This window comes from Prionailurus bengalensis, chromosome A1 (genome assembly GCF_016509475.1).
Source record: "Prionailurus bengalensis isolate Pbe53 chromosome A1, Fcat_Pben_1.1_paternal_pri, whole genome shotgun sequence".
Taxonomy (NCBI): Eukaryota; Metazoa; Chordata; class Mammalia; order Carnivora; family Felidae; genus Prionailurus; species Prionailurus bengalensis.
In genome coordinates this window covers 154,428,989-154,444,250 of record NC_057343.1, presented here as the reverse complement: position 1 = coordinate 154,444,250, position 15,262 = coordinate 154,428,989, and the positions used below count along the sequence as shown (strand labels likewise).

Below are 15,262 nucleotides of genomic sequence, written 5' to 3'. Positions count from 1 at the left end.
CAGGGCTCGAACTCACTAACCATGAGACCATGACCTGAGCTGAAATCAAGAGTCAGAAGCTCAATGGACTGAGCCACCCAGGCACCCCCTGATTTTCACCTTTATAACTTGAAAATGTATTTAATTCAGTCATTATTATGCTTCTGTGAAGAAAAAAGATACCACAAAATGGTTCTATTTTACCAACTGCTACTATTCCTGGAATGATTTAGTTTTGCAGAATTCTTTTCCACTTCCACATGTCCTATCTTGCCTGATCTGCAGTCAGCAGGACACTGGTACTGCCCTGCAGTGGGCTCAACTGCTAAAGCTGAGCCTAGCAATACTTCCATTTCCCGGGCGATCTCCTTATGTGAAATCTTGATTTCCTCTTCTCCAGCTCCGGAAACTCTTCAATCTCTTTCCTTTCTTTTTTTTTTTTTTTTTTTTTAATTTTTTTTAATGTTTAATTATTTTGAGACAGAGGGAGACAGAACATGAGTTGGGGAGGGGCATAGAGAGAGGGAGACACAGAATCTGAAACAGACTCCGGGCTCCGAGCTGTCAGCACAGAGCCCGATGCGGGGCTCGAACCCACCAACTGAAGTTGGTGACCCAAGCCAAAGTCGGACGCTTAACCGACTGAGCCACCCAGGCGCCCTTTTTTTTTTTTTTTAAATCAATCTCTTTCCTTTCAACGTAAGGTTAAAACACGCAGCTCTTCTTATAGGGTGGTAGGTACTAGACAAAGTTATCTGACTACAAGTGAAAGCAAATTTGGGTGGCCAGCATCTCTAGGCCATGTGCTTGTTTTCACTGTAATCTCCGGCTGCCTTGAGGAAAGAGCAGCAGAGCTGGTTCTGGTGGGGGGCCTGACAGTGGCTCTAGGGCCAGTGTGGCCTCAGGCAAAATGAAAGCCACCATTTCGTATTCCCCTTCCCAAAGGAGACATCACTAATTGATCCCTGTACTCCAGGCTGCTGAGACCTATTCAGGATTCACAAGTGGCAGGCACTCCAAGTGACTACCAGCGAGGTTACACTATCCCCTCCCAGGTTGATGTTAAACCACAGATGAGGCAAGTTACATTCTTCCACAGTGACGTTACGTTCTCATTATATACGTAAAGTGGTTCAAATATTTTCTTCTTATTACCTCTCCTATTTTTTTTAACTTGAGTTTTGATAAGCATAATATTATTACTTTATTTTATTTAGGCCTCAGTCATAGACAATTTGTCTTTTTAATTATTTGATACTGTTAAGTGTAATCTTACACTTTAGTTACTGTTTAGTTACTTAGTTTAGTTTAGTTACTGTTTAGTTACTGTTTAGTTAGTTAGTTACTTTAGTTACTGCATTACAGTTAAGTTACTGAGTTCTCATAGTTAATCCAAATAAATCTATTTAACTTGTCTGTGGTCAGGGCTTTGCTGATGACCAGCTTAATTTATCTGTGATCTCACTGGTAGAATTCTGTTCAAAGACGCACATTGGCAGGAATATCAAACGGTAGCTGCATTTGCTGTGAAATAATATTGTGCATTTTTATATCTTAGAAGGATAAAGTTTTTGTTTATTATAAGCATATAACTAACCATCCAACATACCCGAGATTCTGGACACGAGAGGATAATGTCTGAGCCTAAAAAGGTGAATGGAAATTTATATTTCATTGTAACTGAATGGAAACATGTCTATATAATTGGAGAATATTTATCAAGTTTTAGCAAAAGGACCATAGTCTAGAGGATCTTGGTTCATATAAGGCCCTAGTTTACCTCATAATGGTGTTGCTTCTGGAAGGCACTTGCCCAAAATATTAGCTCAGAGTCTGACCCTGAGCAACAGTGGAAAGACATGGGCTTTGGAATTAATCACTGCTCACTGTCTTACTAGCTAAGACAGGTTATACTAATCCTTAAGTGCTTCAGTTTCCTCATCTGTAAGACGGAACTAATATCCCCTAACTTCCAAGGATGAAGTCATAAAGATTAGAAATAGATTAAAAAATTTAAGAGAAAACTTTACTGGTTATTTACAGAGTTGTTGTTTCTGATGCCTTTATTAGAACTGAAGCTACACAGACAGCGCTTATACAGGCCTTCACCTGAGAAGTGCCCCCAGCATTAATTAGCAAGAAATCCATAGTGAATGGTTGCCCTCCTCTCTAGTTTGGATCTCTGACTTGGGCTCTCAGTCCCAGAAATTGGCATCTTCCTTCCAGGTAGAAATGCCTTCCCAGATGTTAACCTTTGGAATGTATACACAAAATATTTTTTTCCATTCTATCACCTAGGTGTCCATTGAAGCTTCCCTGTCACTCCAGACCCTGCAACTGCAAATGCCATCTTGGTACTTTATTCTCTTTGTAGCTTTTTCACTATTGACATTACGCTCTAAGTATAGAAGTTAAATTGCTCATTATTTGACCCTAACGTTAAAAATACAAATTCTGAGGCGCCTGGGTGGCTCATTCAGTTAAGCATCTGACTTCAGCTCAGGTCATGATCTTGCGGTTTCTGAGTTCAGGCCCCACGTCAGGCTTGGTCTCGGTGCTGACAGCTCAGAGCCTGATGCTTCGAATTCCATGTCTCCCTCTCTCTCTGTCCCTCCCCTGCTCATACTCTGTTTGTCTGTCTCTCTCTCTCAAAAATAAACATTAAAAAAAAAATTCCATTAAGGAAGGCAATTTTTCTCTTTTTCTTACCACTGGATCCTCAGTGCCTAGAACAGAGGCCAGAACATACAGTAAATTCAATAAATAAGTGTTAAGTGAATAAATCATCTATTTAAAAATTGTACTCACTCTGTTCAGCTGAACATAAAACTCAGTTATGATTCAAGAACTACTAAATAATTCACTTACAAAGAAATATTATTGGGCAATGTTGATTACACCAAAGATTTTGGATAGGAAATGGAGAAAGGATTTATATTGGCACTCTTCATTAAAATTGCTCAACCTCACTCATAACAACAACAAAAAAGCCTGAGTTGTCAGAGCCTATGAAGAGTGAAGAGAATTTCTGCAGGAAATGATGGGAGAGAGAAGGGAGGTATCTGGCACAGGCCCAAGAAGACTGAGTTAAGTATTAATGTGGGAGAGGAGCAGTGATGGGAGATGTGTTACATAAAGGGGGTATCATTAAATATTTAAGGATAATGTGAAATACATTCCTCACTGTCAGAGAAGGGAATTAAAAATATGGGAAGGGAAATAACTAAAATGAATCATGTGATGTTGGGTAAGAAATGAAGTTATAGTATCAACTCATAGTTTTTAAAGTTTATTTATTTATTTTGAAAGAGAAAGAGAGCACGAGTGGGGAAGGGACAGAGAAAGAGATAGAGAGAGAGAGAATCCCAAGCAGGCTCTACACTGCCAGCACAGAGCCTGACACATGGCCTGATTCCACAAACCATGAAATCATGACCTAAGCCAAAATCAAGAGTCAGACACCCAACTGACTGACCCATCCAGGAGTCCCTCAACTCATAGTTTTTAATACAGAGAAAGGCAGGAAGTAAGGGAGGGAGGGAGGGAAGGAGGACAGGAGGAAGGAATTGTTTATTAAAAGGGTCTAGGAACAAGACACCTCAAAAGCAAGGAACACACATAGCACCATATCTTGGCTTCTAAATACCATTCTCCATGAAAAATGTCCTGAAGAAATGGATGACTCCAGGTCAGAGACAAGGAAAGTACAAGATGAGCCTGGAACATCTCTGAATGAGAAAGCAAGGAAGTGCTCACAGATGATGGAGAAAAGTCAAAAGGACAGAACAGCCAGCTTGAAGGAGCTCCCACTGACCATATCTAGGACAATGTGATCATCAAAATAAATAATGATAGAAACAGACTATGACCTACTGAATATAATAGAAACCATGGGTCCACAATGACATTACTAAAAAGAAACAAATTGATAACATTGAAATTTTAACAATGAAGCTATATACATAATTTCAAAGTACTTTATAAAACACTAATTACAAAAGGAAAAGACTAAATTTACAGTAGAGAAACTTGGCAGCCAACAATTTAATGAAATGATCAGAATAACATCATCAGTAATGCACTAAATCAAAATTGTGAGTCACCTGATAGGTTGCAACGAGAGGAACACAGCAACATTTCTGTTATATTCCTGCCAAACATGTATAATCTGAATTGAGTCAAAAAGAAATGTCAGGCAAACCCAAATTGAGAGACATTTTACAAAATATCTGGCCTATAATCTTTAAAAGTATCAAGGTCACAGAAGTGAAAGAAAGCAGAAGGAACCATTTCAAATTGGAAGACACTAAAGAGGACCAGCAGCTAAGCACAACACATGATTCTGGACTGTTTACTTTTGCTATAAAGGACATCCTAGGGATAATGGACAAAACATGAATGGAGTCTGAGAATTAGACTGTACTAATGTATCAAAACTAATGCTCTCATATGGATGGTTTTATTTTGGTTACGCAGCAGAATGTCCTTGCTTGTAAGATATACACCCTACAGTATTCAGGAGTATAGGGTCATGATGTTGGTAACTTATTCTTATGGGGGCGGTGGGGAAGCCTTCTTTACACTTGCAATTTTCCCCTAAATTTGAGATAGTCTGCAAATTTTCTTAAATTAAACTAAAAAAAAAAGTGCTAGAGCCAAGATGCCATTTGTCTCCTCTCAGGTTTGTGGAAATGTAAAAGCTTGACAATACATTGTGCTGGCAAAAATTTGAGAAAAGGGGGACTTATCTCTGTTGGGACTATAAATTGGTACAACTACTTAGGAGGGAAATGTAGTAATGTTTATCAAAACAACAATTACATATATCGTCTCCAACAATATCACTACTGGGAATTTATTCTATGGGTATACATACACTAATGCAAAGTAAGGTCTATATACATTTACATGTTGCAGTATTGTTATTAATGGAAACAATCACAAACAACCCAATGTCCATGAATAGGTTAAATGAATTATTGTTCTGTACCTTAATTTTTTTCTCTGTACTACATATTTTGGATATCTTTCCTATCAGTGCATAGTGAGCTTTGTAATTCTTTTACATTGTTCCAGTGTACTCCATTTAATCTATGTACCATAATTAATTTAACCTATTTATGGACACTGGGTCTCATAGAATAAATTCTCAGTAGTGGTATTTTTGGATAAGATACATGTAGCTGTAGTTTTTTTCTTTTTCTTTTCTTTTTTGTTTTTTTTTCCTTTTCTTTTTTTTTTTTAAGTTTTTAACTCCTGTTAGTTAACATACAGTGTTATATTACTGTATACCAGTAATCATATATCACTATGTGTTTATCACAACAAGTCCATTGACTGGACTCTCTCTCTCCCTTATTTTTTTCCCCCTTTGCTTGTTTGTTTTGTTTCTCAAATTCCACATATGAGTAAGATCATATGGCATTTTATCTTTCTCTGACTGGCTTATTTCCCTTAGCATTATACTCTCTGGCTCCATCCATGTCCTTGCAAATGACAAGACTTCATTCTTTTTTATGGCTGAATAATATTCCTGTGTGTGTGTGTGTGTGTGTGTGTGTGTGTGTGTCTGTCTGTCTGTCTCACATCTTTATCCATTCATCAGTCGGTGGATACTTCGGCTGATCCCTTATCTTGGTTATTGTAAATAACATTGCTATAAACACAGGGATGCATGTATGTATGAGGAACCTCCATACCGCTTTCCACAGTGGCTGCACCAACTTGCATTCCCACCAACACCTGTTGTTTCCTGTGTTGTTGATTTTAGCCAATCTGACAGATGTGAAGTAGTATCTCAATGTGGTTTTGATTTGCATCTCCCTGATGATAAATGATGATGAGCATCTTTTCATGTGTCTGTTGGCCAACTATGTCTTTTTTGGATATGCATTTATAATTTTTTGAATATTCTTTTTTTGTTTTATTTTATAAAGACAGTAAGCAGAAAGGGGGGAGAAGGAAAGAGAGAGAGAATCTTAAGCAGGCTCCACACTCAAACTAGGGCTCCATCCCATGACCCTGGGATCATGACCTGAGCTGAAATCAAGAGTCGGATGCTCAACCGACTGAGCCACCCAGGTGCCCCTGCAATTGTAATTTTGATAAACATTATTACATTTCCCTCCTAAGGAGTTGTATTGATTTATACTTGAAACAGAAATAAACGCAAGTGCCTATATTCTCAAAGTTTTACCAACTCAGTTATTATCAAACTACCCACCAGTAGCTTATCAAGTAATTTTTCTAAATACATTCTTTGCCCAAGAGAAACTTTAATGATGGGATATCTTCCACCTCATGAGGTATTCATTTACTCACTAGTGGTGCCCCTCTATCCACAAACATACCATTGTCTACCCTGTGACCTTTTTCTGCTCTTTGATTTTGGTGGGTCCTGATATACATGAGCCTCCATCCCCCTTATCTGATGTTGAACTAAGCAGCATCTATCTCTAAATAGGCAAAAGGCTCTGCCCAAATTTGGAGAAACATTTAAAACTAGTCAAAACTGAGGATTTTTGGCTCAAACTCAGGATGAGAAGGATAAACCCTGCCCAAATGGAATCTAGTTCTGATATATTTTCCCACCTTTCTAACTAAAGCCAAATGTTTGAATATTTCCTAAATTACCTCTGAAATTCACTGCATTATTTTGCCTTTTAAAAGCAGACAAACTTACATTTTCATTGTTAATAGATTTATTTTAACACATGCTTGTTTTTCAGTTTGTCATGGGGTGTTGTGAATCTCCACTGTGACTCCCAATGTGCTCTATTCTTCGGTGGACTGACATAAATCTGCCTGGGCTACACATGTACGAAAGAATTATGGGAGCGACAAGTGGTCAGAATGCCCACTGCCACAACTTTTTGCCATTATTTTGTTCTTTGACAATGATTCAAGGGAGCCAGGGAAAAGAATCCAGGATATTAGTGAACAGTTAACACCAAGAGGACAAAAAGTGAAATCTTCTGACTTGACTACATTTCAAAATAATACTCCCAGTACCAAACATTACAGTAGTGCATTTCAGAATCCACTATAGGTGTTAACCCATTTGATTTCTATAATTTCAGTGAATAATATTGATTCCCATTCTTTGAGTCAGGAAATGAAAACTCAGAGATGATAACCACATCTCCCCAAATCACACAGCTAGGAAAAAACAAGCCTATAAAGTACCTGAATTAGGCTAATCTTCAATGATCTCAGAGTAAATCTCTGTGATTATTAAGCTTAATAACTCTATCAGAAATGGATATTTCTAAATTCAAATGAGTTTAAAATTTCATGAGGCTATCTAATGCCTCGAGAACAGTGTCTACGGAGGCTGGGAATTCCAGAAAATAGGAGCTAAAAGGTTAATTTATTCTAACAGAAGGATGATTAACACAAGGTAAGATTACCTATCTCTAATTAACCTAGTCCATTATTGAGTTCTTAACAAGAAGGATATGGATAGCAGAAATGTCACTCAAAAAGAATTCAGCTGAGAAAGTCTGAAGACAGTACTGCTCTGGGAATGATAATCATTATACTTGTTAGCCATTGGGAATGCTTAAAACCATCTTAATATTTAAGCCAGAACCTAAAATACTTCTTTATTCAAACCTCTCTGTTAAGGGGACTATGAGGCATAAGATTAACAAGTAATCTTTGAGAAGGTCTCAAAGGAAAATATGTTTATTAAAAACAAAATATTGTTTTTAAATAAACATCAGCCTTGCTTATTGTATTCAAAGCCCTACTAATAAAAAGTTAAACACTGTTACTAAGTGAGATATATTCTTGACTGATCAATGATTTAATAATAGGCCTAACTCCTCTCCCTCACTCTGACATCTATCTGACACCTGCTATATTCCAAGAGAAAGTCAGACAAAACACCTATAATATTTTCACTAATAATACTTCTGATGATCTTTGAAAATCAATGCTACTCTAAGCATACCTAACTTAAAATCTTAGGTACTGAAAAATTTGGTTTGCCATATCCTGTGGGTTCGTTTGTGTTTTGTTTTGTTTTGTTTTTCATTGTATAACACAATGTCATGTAAGAATGAAGTATATCATTTACTTTAGTTTTGTGCTATTATAATGGCATGTTGATGGGATTTTTCTTGTTGTCTTGGAATTGGTTATTCTAATTGAAATATGATGACAAAATTGTATAAGGATTCCATACTTTTAAAGGCCTCTCCAACCAATGAGGCCAAAAGTCTCCCTGAGGACTTATTCAGAGGCAAAGGAACCACCTCTCCCATTGCCAACCGGCATAACACCCCTAAGTGGGCAGAAAAATAGTTCCCCTCAACCCACCAGAAGTCAAGTAAAGAGGGAGTTTCAGTGAAATACAGAAAGGGATGACTGGCAAGGCAGAAAGCCTGACAGCCTACTAGTTAGCTAAATATTTAGAGTCAGGGAACTAGAGACCAACCTGAAGCCTGCCTTCAAAGAGCAGTGAGCCCTATGAGGGAGTATGAGGGAGAATGTGACCTGTGTCTTTTGGAACTTGGGAGCGTATCTGAACACCAAGAACTGTGCCTCCTTATTTTCTGGAGATTTTGAAGGAGGACTTGCTGACTGAGCCCAGGAGAACGGGACAAAAAGAGAGCACGTTATAGGGAAATTAGGAAAAAGGTGGAGGAAGTCTCCAACTTGTTCCCAGTTTCTTTATCTATCAGACAATGCAGAGGAGGACTTCCGGGTTTGACTCAATACAAAAGAATATAGAGAAGAGAGGAGAAAGCCCAGGCCCTAGAGTTACCTGACAGCTTGCTTTTTAAGGGGGGGGGGGGGGGGGGGGGGGGGGGGGGGGGGGGAGGGGGAGATATGGACCAAAGGCAGGACTAAAGGAAGACATGGGTGCCTCCTCTGCCATATCCTCAGAGAGGTAGTACACCAAGGTGAAGCTAAACAGCACTAAAAACTGCACAAACTTATGAGAGGATCATCACATCCTCATTGACCACCAGCAGCAACAGAATCATGCACATTCTTGGGGGGAGGGGTACTTCCTCATCTTCAAGAAGCAATCCCGGCCATCTCTTATATTCCTCCTCCACAACAAAGGACTGAGATGCTATAGAGGGAAATGAGAGGATCATATTTGAATCAGATTTGAGCCTGGATTTTTACACTGGAGTGAAATTAGTTTGGATTTGCTTTGTTTTTTTAATAACTGAAAATGATGACAAAGATGCAGAATATGCTCAGGAAATTGTCTTGGGAGATTTCTACAAAGCACTACTGGGAATTGTGATCAGAGAAAAATAAAAACATTATTATGTTAATATCCACGAAGTAGAGTCTACTCAATAAAACTGTTTATACTAACATGCTGACTTTCTAAAGCAGGTTGGGAGGAGTTTTTGGGGGGAGGAAGGGGGTCACACATCATCTCAAAAATAGTGGACAATAAAAAGAACAATAACAAAAAAACAAGTCAACTCTTACATGCAGGAATTAAGAAAGGAGACATTAAAAGAATAAAAAAATCATTCAGATTTGATTTTATTATATAAGTTGAAGAACCCATACTTACTTGCCTATGTCTTTGTTAAAAGGAAACATTTTTAGTAAAAAATATCTGGGATTTGTATAAGACCTTTGAAAGTTTTCAAGGTACTGGGTTTGAGGGTTTTTTTGTTTTGTTTTGTTTTGTTGTTTTGATAACATACAGTATAGTCTTAACTTCAGGAGTAGAAACCAGTTATTCATCACTTACATATGACATCCAGTGCTCATCCCAAAAAGTACCTTTCTTAATGCCCATCACCCATTTAACCCATCCCCCCACCTCCCCTCCAGCAACCCTCAGTTTTTTCTCTGTGTTTAAGAGTCTCTTATGGTTTGCCTCCCTCTCTGTTTTGAATTTTACCTTATGAGAAAAGACTAAAGTCTCATTATTCACTTTCATATCCAAGGTGTATGTAATGAACCTTAGAAAGTATTCAAACCATGATTTTCAAATCAATCTATCACCTTCTACCCTCTTCTCCCTTCTGCTGTCTTATCTTCAATTCATTGCAGATTTGGGGGAGGGGGGATAGTTTTAATTATTTTCATAAGATACGTGTATTATTTTTGTAATTAAAAAAATAAAACAATGATTAGCATTCTATTCATCATCTTCCTCTCCTATGTAATTATGCTTTATTCTATTTAACAACTATTCATTTCAACATTCAACAATTATTTCCTTCAGGTCAACCTCTCTAGCCGGTATCTTCAACTTATTTGCGCCATGTTTTTCTATTTAAATGTTTGCCTGATAAAAATTGCCTTCTCCACTCCTAGCACTGGGGCTAACGATTGGTATCTCAACTCATTTTCGGTTTCAATTCTCAGATCTTCCATAACACTCAGAAATTTGTTTGTTTTGTTTTGTTTTTGCTCATTTCACTTTTTCATTCTCTACAGTGATTTCAGAACCCTCTCCACTGTCCTCAAACCTCCAACTAAATCTTAGCATGACTGCACAGAGAAAGTAAGAGCCATAAGATAGAACATCACTTCTCTTCCAGCCAGGAAACTCTCAAACCAACCTGCATTGAAGCTTTCTCCCCTCCCAGTCTCTTGAAGTGGGAATTTGGTCTTTTCACATTCCTACAACTAATCCTGTCTCTTCTATATCTTTAAACTTGCCCTCAGATTGGCATCTTATCAAAAACAGGTCTTTCCTGAATGAATAACCTTTTAGCTACCACCCTATCTTTTTCATTGACAGCTAAATTGAAATTGTTGCATATCTGCCCTGTTTGTGGAAGAATCTAGGGGGAGTAGGAACAGCATGGGAGTCAGAGCCCACCTCATAGAGGGTAAAGATGTCCTCACACAAAGATCAGTCTAGTGTAGAGAGGCCAAGCCTGAGTAGGATGAGGATTTGTCCATTTAGAGGGGCACAGTGTCGATGGCAGAGCCTGCACAGGGGAACAGTGCATCTACAGAGGAGAGGGGATGGCAGTAGAAAGAAGAGACTGATTACATACAGAAGGATTGGGCAAATAATCAGACCACTGGGAACCAGGTTTCTCAGCAGCAAGGAAGGGGGTTACATATATGAAAAAGGAGAAAAATAGAATAAATCCTGAAGAGATAGATTAAAACTAATAATATCAGTATGCATTCATGGTTTAATAGATGGATAGATGAAATGCAAATGTGTGAACATACATTGATATATACATGTGTCTATATCTTAGCTCTCTCTAACTGAGAAACTTTGAAGCACCACACTCCAAAAACAAAGAGCACACCTAGTGTCCAGACTTTGTTTTCTAAATGTTATTTTCCACTAAAAAGACTTGAGGCTAAAACGGCTAATTCCAGGACCAGGGTAGGGAAAGTACAAGGTGACCTTATTCTATCTTATGCCAGAAAGGAAGAAGTCAAAAAGTGACTTGAGACATGTCAAGAGAATACATAAACCACCTTCAAGGGGCTTCCATTAGCTAAACTGGGAACAGCTTGAACATCAAAATAAATGATAATAAAGAATTAAGACCCATATTAATCACCAGTACTATAAATAAATAAATGAATAAATTGAAAGTTTCATAAGAAATGGGCTATTTGCAAAGTCTCAAAGAACTTACTTACAAAGTACTTAACTAATTACCAAAGGAGGAAAAATTTTAAAAAACTAAATAGTTGAGAATCCTGAAAGACACATTCTTAATCAAGTGACCATTAGTAACGGGACAAATCAAAATTGTGTGTCATCTGATAGGATTCACTAAGGAGAAAACAGCATTACCTTTGAGGTACTCCTGTCAAAATCTATTAATTCAGTCTTTTTCAATTGTATCACAGAACACACTATTTCCTCAACCATCTCAAGAACAGTACATAATTAACACCATTCTAGATGTATTGAAAGAAGTTAATTTTTTCATACAATAGACGCCAATTGATGTTGGTATCTAACTCTCTCCAGTTGGAAAAGGCCCGGAGGTACATTCCATAAAATAACTGGTCAGTAATCTTTAAAATGTCAAGGTCACTAAAGACTAGAAAAGACTATTGCTGGGGCGCCTGGGTGGCGCAGTCGGTTAAGCGTCCGACTTCAGCCAGGTCACGATCTCGCGGTCCGTGAGTTTGAGCCCCGCGTCGGGCTCTGGGCTGATGGCTCAGAGCCTGGAGCCTGTTTCCGATTCTGTGTCTCCCTCTCTCTCTGCCCCTCCCCCGTTCATGCTCTGTCTCTCTCTGTCCCAAAAATAAAAAAAAAATAAACGTTGAAAAAAAAAAAAAATTTAAAAAAAAAAAAAAAAGACTATTGCTGATCTCAACTGAAAGACACTAAAGAAGTATTACAACTTTATGCAACAGGTGACTTTTAACTACAGCCTCCCATTCTAAAGGACAGTATTGAGACAAGTGGCAAACATGACTGGGATTTGAGGATTAGATGATAATAACCCATGACTTGATTTTCACAGTTGTATTATGGCTATGTAGGCACATGTCCCTATTGGTAGAAAATACCTAGTAAAGTAGTCAGGAGTGGTAGAGTATCATACTGGCAAATTACTTTCAAATGGTTCTGGGGGGAAATAATGGTTGTGTACATGCCTGCAAGTTTTTTTTCTTTTTTTTTTTTATTTGAAATTTATTCTCAAATTGGTTTCCATACAACACCCAATGCTCATCCCAACAGGTGCCCTCCTCAATGCCCATCATTTACTTTCCCCTCCCTCCCACCCCTCCCATCAACCCTCAGTTTATTCATTTCTTGTTTCAAAATTTTAAAAATCAAAAAAATGAAAAATGAAAAATAAAACTGAACAAAAGTAAATTCATCATCATCTTCACTCCTCCGCACGTTCCTCATCTCAGCAAATGGCTCCACCATTCAGTCAGCAAGTTGCCTAGTCCAGAAATCCAGGGTCATCCTTGACTTCCCTTCCCTTCACTAATATACACCCAATTAATGTGTCTCCCTCTGAACCCAGATCTAATCATGTACCAAGTTCTGGTGATTCTACATCCTAAATATCTCTTGAACTTAATCCATTTCCCTTTAGTCTCTCTGATACTATGGAATTCTGGCCACCATCCTACTCTACTGTATTACCAAAACAGCCTCTTAAAATAATCTACAAGCCTCCTCTAATCTATTTTCCAAGATCAGAGTTATTCTAAAACATAAATCTGTTCATGTTATTCCTCTTAAAAACTCTTCAATATTCCGTATTGCTTCTAGAATGAAAACCAAACTCCTTATACTGCCATATATTTTGGTTTGCCCAGGATGAGTTTTATTTCTATTGTACAAACACGGTTATTATTGGCCTCTCTTGCACTCTCAGTAGCGTCTCAACTAGGACAATGAATCATATGTTCTGGAAAGCTATAAGGTTCTGACAATTTGGTCTCTGTTTACTTCTCTAGATTGATCCTGACTTCTCTCTCATTTCTAGTAAATCTCAACTCTTCTGGGAAGGCTCTGCCTGAGTACTGGATCAGGATTCAGTACCTTTGCTAGACATTTCCTAATACTATGCAAGTCCTGTTAGCAACATATATCTATTGCACACATATCCTTATTTAACTATTTGCTTATATTTCTCCTTAAATTGTAAATTCTGTAAAGGTAACTCTACCACTTGGGGGTGTGACCTTGAGCAAGTTACCAGATCTTTCTAAGCCTCAGTTTCCCCATCTTTAAAATGAGGATAATTGCATTATTATTATGATCAAATGATATAAAGCATGTAAAGGCTTAGCCCACCATACTCACCATTTTATGTTTTAAGAATTACGTAAAGAGTCAAAAGCATTTTTTTCCTCTAGAGCTCCTTAAAATTGTTTTCTTTTCATAACCAATCTTTTGATTTTTTTTATGTACCCTACTTATCACACAGATAGACTGTTTCTTCTTAACATAAATCTAACAAGTCTCTTCATGATAGAATTATTTCTCATTTTATTTATTTGCTTCTTTAAAAAAACGTATGTTCTGGGGTGCCTGGGTAGCTCAGTTGGTTAAGCGTCTGACTCTTGGTTTCAGCTCAGGTCATGATCTCACAGTTTCATGAGTTCAAGCCCTAAATCGGGTTCTGTTCTGGCAGTGCAGAGCCAGCTTGGGATTCTCTCTCTCCCTTTCTCTCTCTGCCCCTCCCACACTCATGCTGTCTCTGTCTCTCTCTCTTAATAAATAAATAAACTTAAAAAAAAAAAAAAGAAAAGGTATGTTCTAACAGAAAGTTATCTTGTGAGAAATGAGACAATACCAGAATCTATTAGCACTGCTCAGGCATGGAATATTTCTTTCCTCTCTGTCCTAGTGAGTAAGCACATGTAAGTCCTCACAGGAAACTGAACACATACACTGTATGGTAAATATAGTATTATAAGAAAATATGCTTATAAAACAGTGAAGGCCAAATACATAAATTTGTAGAAAACAGTGTTTCTATCATTTTAATAGTTGTTTCTTAATAACTAAACAATGTTTGGGAGAAAAAGCCCTATTGAAAAAAGAGTAATGATTCAATTAATTAATGGGCCCTACATTGACAGATTGAACATTGTATACCATACATTAAAAGCTCTTTTGAGTCCCATAATTGATATTGTGTTTCTTTTATAAATTTTAAACTAAAAGTTCTGGCTGCCAGAGATGAAAATTTAAAATTAATTACATGATTGTAATTTCTACTCACAGACCACACTCTTTCTCTAAATTTAACTATCATGTTGTACCTTTGTTAATTGTACAATTTTATCATTGATCTCCTTTGTTTAGTAAAATATGCAAGATAGCGGGGCGCCTGGGTAGCTCAGTCAGTTAACCGTACAACTCTTGGCTTCAGCTCAGGTCATGATCTCACGGTTTGTGGGTTCGAGCCCCACATCAACCCTAGAATCGGGTTCCGTATTGACACTACAGAGCCTGCTTGGGATTCTCTGTCTCCCTCTCTCTCTGCCCCTCTTCCACCTGCTTTCTCTGTCTCTCTCTCAAAATAAATAAAACTGAATTTTTAAAAATATGCAAGATAATACATTAAACACATCCTCAGAGCTTTTCTTTCAATTATTAAAGGAAAATTAATTCACCATTCAGAAGTTAAATTTATACACATAAATTTAATCCACAGCCATTTAAGAAACAAAACAATCAAGCAAAGGTGAGAAAAAGAGAAAGGCAACAGACTCTTCACCACAGAGAACACACTGATGGTTACCACGTGGGAGGTGGGTAGGGCTAGGAGTTAAATAGGTGATGCGGATTAAAGAGGGCATTTGTGATGAGTACATAACTAGTGTTATGTGGAAG

General features: G+C 37.7%; 1 long non-coding RNA gene across 1 annotated transcript in view; it reads right to left on the bottom strand.

Annotated features, from left to right (window-relative positions):
* Window positions 1-15,262, bottom strand: part of LOC122491168 — a 56,053-nt gene that overhangs the window by 31,701 nt on the left and 9,090 nt on the right. The window lies entirely within an intron of this gene.